This window comes from Octopus bimaculoides, chromosome 2 (genome assembly GCF_001194135.2).
Source record: "Octopus bimaculoides isolate UCB-OBI-ISO-001 chromosome 2, ASM119413v2, whole genome shotgun sequence".
Classification (NCBI taxonomy): Eukaryota; Metazoa; Mollusca; class Cephalopoda; order Octopoda; family Octopodidae; genus Octopus; species Octopus bimaculoides.
Window position 1 is genome coordinate 86,858,046 of NC_068982.1, and position 7,063 is coordinate 86,865,108.

Sequence of the window (7,063 nt, forward strand, 5' to 3'; positions counted from 1 at the left end):
TATATATATATATATATATATATATATAGAGAGAGAGAGAGAGAGAGAGAGTCTTTTATATGTTTCAACCTTGAGGTTGTGGCCATGCTTATTTCAATTATTAGACTGCAGCCATGCTGAAGCATGGTCTTCAGGAATTTTAGTTGAACTAATCAACCCCAGTTCTTATTTTCTTTAAGCCTGGTACTTATTCTATCAGTGTCTTAGGTCGAAACGCTAAGTTATGGGGATGTAAACACATCAGTACTGGTTGTCAAGCAGTGGTAGAGGGGACACACACACACACACTGCTTCTTTTAGTTTCCATGTACCAAATACACTCATAAGACTTTGGTTAGCCCAAGAAAGAAAATGAAACTTAATTTTAAATTAAGATTAAATCACAAGTTATATTCTTTCTTGAGAAAGTAATCATTGTGTTGTAAAAGGGAAAAGTTGTTCTCTTGTGATGTACACAACAGTTACTATCATATTTACGTTTTAATCTGCCAGCTTGTATTAAGACTAAATATGTAAATCATCGTTTCAGATCTCGCTGTACACTATGGTTGGCAGACATAAATATTGATCAGCAAATAGTTTGTTTACTGAAATTATAATCAAAGCCAGTAGCTTGTTTAGGTCCAAAAGGTCTGGGACTTCTGGCTGACGAAATACACGTCGAAACACTGATGTCTCGGAATCACTTGCATCATTGTCGTTGTAAAAGGGAGTTGTTCTGTGATGTACACACCAGTAACTAGCATATTTGCACCCGAATCTGCTGGAACGTATTAAAAATAAACATGCAAATCATCGATTAACAGTGTCTGTTTACTTCGAAGTATCGCTGTTAAAATTGACTTCCAAGGCATATATTAATATAAACAATCCCATTAAGCTAGCAGGCTGATCAATCGATTGATAAAAAGATGGATTTGCAGGAACATGACTAGTTTTGGGTCCTGTCAGATATTCACAGACCCTTCCTAGCCTCTCTATCTTCCAGACCCAATATTTCAGCTGAATCTTCAAATACAGAGAGAGAGAGAGAGAGAGAGAGAGAATCCAGAGTTGTACTTATCTTGATAAAGGACTTGATTTGAGATTTATGAATTGTAGCTGAAACTAATTATGCCATCGTGGAAGAGAAGAGTCATTTTAACCATCTATATGAAACACATAAAGACTGTTATATTCATCTTCCATTTATTTCTTAACAGTAACCGTAGTGTCAAGCAGTTTCATCGGACTTTTGCAACCTGGTCCCTGACACATCGTATCGTATCCCATCATCATTGCATTGCAACCAGTTTTCTGACCGAAACAACGAACTGTGTTTCCAATATTTTTTCAATTGCTGATAATGTCTGTCTGTTCTAATTTCAAACATAAAAATGCTACTATTTTTATTATGGTGACAAGAGACTGGATGTGAATTTATTAAGTATGGAGCAGAGAACGCTACTGTAAATTTTGCCAGTCGATACCCTTTGACTGGTACTTTATTTATCGATCCTGAAAGGCTGAAAGACAAAATTTGACTTCATTGGAATTTGAACTCATAGCGCAGTGAATGAGAACATATACTGTAAAACACTCTATTCGATGCCTTAACGACTCCTCCACTTCATCACAAATGCAGTTCTACTGCATGTTGCTAGTCTATTACTAATGAGTTTTAAACATATCTGAAGTTTACTTTTTTTTCCTTTTCTTTTTGTTTTTGTGTAATTTTGTTTGGTTCTTTTTCTGCATTGTTTTTAGATTCAGCTTTAACCACTTCAGTGTAATATAGGGAGTAACTTTTTAGTGGTGATGGTGGTTTGGGAGAGGGAAAGTTGTCCTTTTGTGTGTGACTGAAACTATCTTTTTACCTTTTTAGATTTGGCCCTGTGAGTCTTTTATTGTTAATTTTAAATTTGGATTTGTAGGTGTTTTGTCACTGTCAAATTCAAATCCTCTTTGTTTCTCTTGAAATGTGACTTTACTTGAAAATAGGTGAGGGTGGTGATAGGAAAAATATCTCGCCATAGTAAAATCTGGACAAGCTCTGTTCAATGCACGCAAACTGGGAAAAGTGGACGATAATATTTTATTTAATTAATTATATTTATTAATAGTATATTTTTCTCATGTGGGTGTGTTTTGAACTTATGAAGACACCATTTGTTATGTATTTATTTATTGTCTCACTCTCTTCTAAGTCCAGGAGTAAACAAATTAAAATGTTTTCAGTGACTGGCGTGTTCTTAAATCATAGAAAAACGACACAGAAATAGGCACTATTAAATAGTATTAACCTTATTATAACACCCTAGGATCAAGTGTGTTTCACATACATACAAGGACTGACACTCATATGTATTACATAACATTACATCATTGGAATTGTAATTCAGGGTGGAATATTACATAGGAAACTGGATCTACAAATCAACTTGTGAAATACCAGTTGTAAAAATAGGCAACGAACAAGCGTCAACATTAGCAACAATAGTTTTTTTATATTTTATTTGAACACCAAAAGGATATTCCAGCATAGAATTGGGTGTGACAAATATATGTGTGTGCGCGTGCACACACACACACACACACACACACACACACTAAAAAATATATTCAAATGAATAATAGTATCAACTGACGATAATGAATCATGATCTAGAATATTCAGAGGAAGTCCCAATTAAAGAGAAAACACCCCTCTTACAATAATAACAAACTTTCTGGTTAGACAACTCCAACTGGTTTCGTTACCTACGTCATTATGTAACGAGATATTGTTGGATGGGGTGGGTGAGAGAATTGTGAGTGGTGATAGTAGAAATGCCTGTAAGGCAGAAGTAGGCAACAAGATATAAGTGGTCTGTGTGGGTAAAAGGGTATTACACGACATATAATAATAGGTATTTAAAAATGTCTGTCCTGATAACAGTTAGCATTTAAATACATTTACTTATTTATCGGATTATCAATTACATTGATATTTTACGCCATGCCAAAATTTCTCGTAAAAGAGCCAAGCCTTTACAGTGGAATCACATGCCGCTAAATACTACTAGAAGAATTTGTGTGTGTGTGTATGCTTGTGTATATATGTTCTTGTGTGTGTGTGTACATATATTCTTTCCTTCTTTTACTTGTTTCAGTTAGTGGACAGCTGCCATGCTAGGGATCACCCTAGCATGGCAGCTGAAGGATTCAGTCAAGCAAATGACTGAATCCTTATTTTAAGTCTGGTACTTATTTTATCGGTTTCCTTTTGCCAAATCATTAAGTTACCGAGATGTAAGCAAATCAACACTAATTATCAAGTGGTGGGCAAACAAGCACAGATGTACCTATGTGAGAAGCTTCCACATAATTTCTACTTTATAAATTCGCTTACAAGGCTTTGGAAGAAGACTTGCTCAAGGTATCATATTTTGGGAACTCGAAACTACAAGACTGTGAAGGGAACTTCTCAACCACACAGCCATACCTTGATAATTTAATTTATAAAATGGGGACATACTTAGATAAATTGCTTAATAATTCAAGTAGTTTTATGATGAGTAAAATAAAGTAAAAAGAAGTTGAAATCAACCAGATAAGCGATCAGACTTGATATAAGAATGTGAAAGGATGTGAAAATTAACATTTCATTTTCTGAGCTGAGATTCGAAACTGAATCTAAGGGTTCTTGTTTGTCTGATCCACCACTGGCTGAACAGGCATGAAAGAAGTTTTTTTGTCCTGTCAAAGTGATGGATGGATTTCCATCCAACCTCCAACCTATGGTATGTCTGTTCTTCTAGCTAGGATGACCATTATAAATACAGTCAGATATACAACAGAAGAGCAGACAGCCAGTAACAGGCAAGCAGTCGAGAGACAGCTTGCGTCAGTCAAGCAGCCAACAGAGAGCCATACATTCAGCATGAACGACACAACACAGTAGCAGTCGCACAACACAAACAGACAAGACAGAAAGAAAACACAACCTGACCGAATGACCAACACACACACAGACACAAAGCATGCCTGGTTCTACCTCATCAAATCAACACAATATTTCTCTTGTTCATTTTTACTTCACCAACTTGAAGCAGTTGGTAACTTCATGTAGCGGCCTTCCTTGGTATTGTGTATCAAATATGTAAATGCAAGTGTGGATTAAATATATTATTTAAATTACAATCTGATGCTTTCCTCATTGTTTTACTATCTTCATCTGCCACATCAACAACACCTTTTGCTATATATCTCGCTACAAAAACATTAAAATTAATTAAAAATAGATTAAAATGTAATACTTGTGATAACAGCATTATAAATCATACAATCTGAAATAGTATTCCTAAAATAGAACATATATATCTATCTCCCACTCTCTTATTGTACTCTTGCAAATTTCCTGCCTACTCATTCTTTCTAGTACTCTGTGCCACTTCACTTGTATTTACCTTACTATACTTTGAGGGTATCCCTGACACATTTTCACCATTTTCTCTCTCTCCTTTCTGTTGAGGGTAGCTATGTATCTCTTCTACAGCAAGACACCTGTCCCTCTATCATACTTTAATCTGTCATCACCTGGCATAAGCCACTTCCCTCAATAATACTTAGTCAAGGAGTGTTTGTCTTGCAAGTTACTTGGTGACCTCACTGGTGCTGGTGCTGCATAACAACATTTGGGCTTTTTTATTGGATGCTCGATGAGATCTGAGTCATTGATGTAAAAACCTGGAAGATACTGACCAGCATAAACAATTTTCATATCAAAAGTGATGTAGACAACCTCTACTTGAAGCAAAAACAAGGAGAAAGGCTTAACATCAGTCCAGACTGCTTTTTGAATGTCAATATATCTTTTTGACAACATCTTTTCACCACCAAGTGTCAAAAGGCATCCCTTGACCAGTTTGCTTACATGAGGCAGATAGTATCATAAAACTTGGAAAGCTGCTCCTTGAGCAATATTTCTTGTCTGAAAACCTTCAATACATGCCCAAAGATGTTGCATGACTCTACTGCAACATATCATTAAATGAAAGGATGTATGTATATTAGCAGAAGAACATGTATGGATATGTCAGCAGAAAGCTCCAGGATGACAGTAACATTGATAATCAAAGCAGTCTATCATGGATCAACAGCCAGACTAACTCTCACTTTGAAGAGTATGCATTTTCAATCCAGGAATAGGCAACAACCAAATACCCGAAGCACAAAAGGGACAGAAACACAGGTAAAACATCAAAATGTGATAACTGATGCAGACTTTGTGGAGTTAACACTGAATATATCACCCACATCATAAGCAGTTGTCCAAAAATATCATCATGTTATCTAATGATGAAACCTGATGTTGTAGCCAAGACACTGTATAATGAGATCTGTCGGAAGAGTAATCCTTAGCCCCAAGAAATAAGAAACCATGGTATAGTAGAGTCCATAGGCACTCATAATATGGAAGAGTACTGGTGGAATGTCCCAGTGAAAACCTCTAATATGTAAGCATAATAGACCAGGCATATATATATATATATATATATATATAAGCTGCACCAGTCCTTGCAAACCTCATAATGGGTTTTTTTGAATTATCACTATATGAAATCTCAGGCCAGAAATTTGGACACCTTTTCCACATCTACTTAATGGATAACTGGAAAAGATACTTGGATGATTGTTTCATCATATGGTTGGAATCCTATGAAAAACTTCTAGAATTCAAAACCATACTTAACAACATACATCCCAGCATTTAATTCACTATGGAATTCAGCAAACATCATCTCCCTTTTCTTGATCTCTTAATTATAAAAACACCTAATAACCAAATCACAACCGAATTCTACCACAAACCTACAGATTCACAACAATACCTCCTTTTCAGCTCATACCACCCAAAACACACCAAGATAAATATCCCCTTCAATTTAGCTAAAAGAATTTGCACCATTGTCTCTGACCCAACCACTCGAGAAATATGCTAACAAGACCTCAAAAAAACACTATTACAACGCCAATATCCCTCCACACTCATAAACTTTGGAATAAAACGTGCCAAGGAACTTGACAAAAACACACTAAAAACCAACCAACACAGCAACCCCAAAATACTTCCATACATTTCCACCCACAACCCCAAAAACAGCGAAGCATACACCACAATCAAACAAAACCTCCCCTTACTCACCACAGACCCGAAAATGAACAATATCATCAATACACACAAAGTCCTTAAATGCAAAAGGCAACAGAAATCTTTGAAAAAACTCTTAACCAATGCCAAACTACATACACCACTTCCACCCTCATCAGTTAAAAAATGTGCATGCCCTAACTGTGGTACCTGCCCCTACCTACTTGAAGGCTCTGAATTTACCATCAAACGAGGAACAAAGTTTAAAATCAAGACCAATTTCTCTTGTTCCTCTGGGAACCTCATTTATATCCTCACATGCGCAGGTTGCCAACACAACTATATCGGACAGACGAGCCTCCCTTTGCGTAGAAGAGTAACAGTCCATAAAGAACAAATAAATCTCCCACAACACCGCCAAATTCCACTCAGTGGCCACATAAACTCTTGTGCCAGAAACAAAAACCCTAAATTCCTTATATTTCCTTTCTATCAATGTAAAGACAGAATCTCCACACAAGAAAGAATCAACAAGGAGAATCTTTTCATAGAGAAATTCCAACCACTTCTTAACACACAAACCACTCGGTGACCATATTTCTCTAAGAACAGACATAAACTTCTTGTTGACAAAGAGTCCAGAACTCCAACTAAAGAGTATAAAACCCACAGAATTGTCTTCCCTTACACACACTTCCTGTTTTGACACCACACTTCCTGCTTAACACATAAACTTTCAACCCCCTTTCTTTTTTAAACAAAACACAACTCTCAGTTTCATGCATCCTAATTTTTCCAACTATTATCTACATGGATTACTATTGAACTTTAAAAGCTCAAAGACAATATAATGTATTGGTATATTTATTTTTTTATATATTATTTTTTACTTTTTTGTAAAAAACATTTTCATTTTCCCTCTTCTTGAAAATTTGCCATGCAATGAAAGCC

The 7,063-nt window shown here is 35.9% G+C and overlaps 1 protein-coding gene across 2 annotated transcripts in view; it reads left to right on the plus strand.

The window, feature by feature from the left end:
• LOC106875806 (early growth response protein 1-B) overlaps positions 1–7,063 on the plus strand; it is a 130,686-nt gene that overhangs the window by 100,480 nt on the left and 23,143 nt on the right. The window lies entirely within an intron of this gene.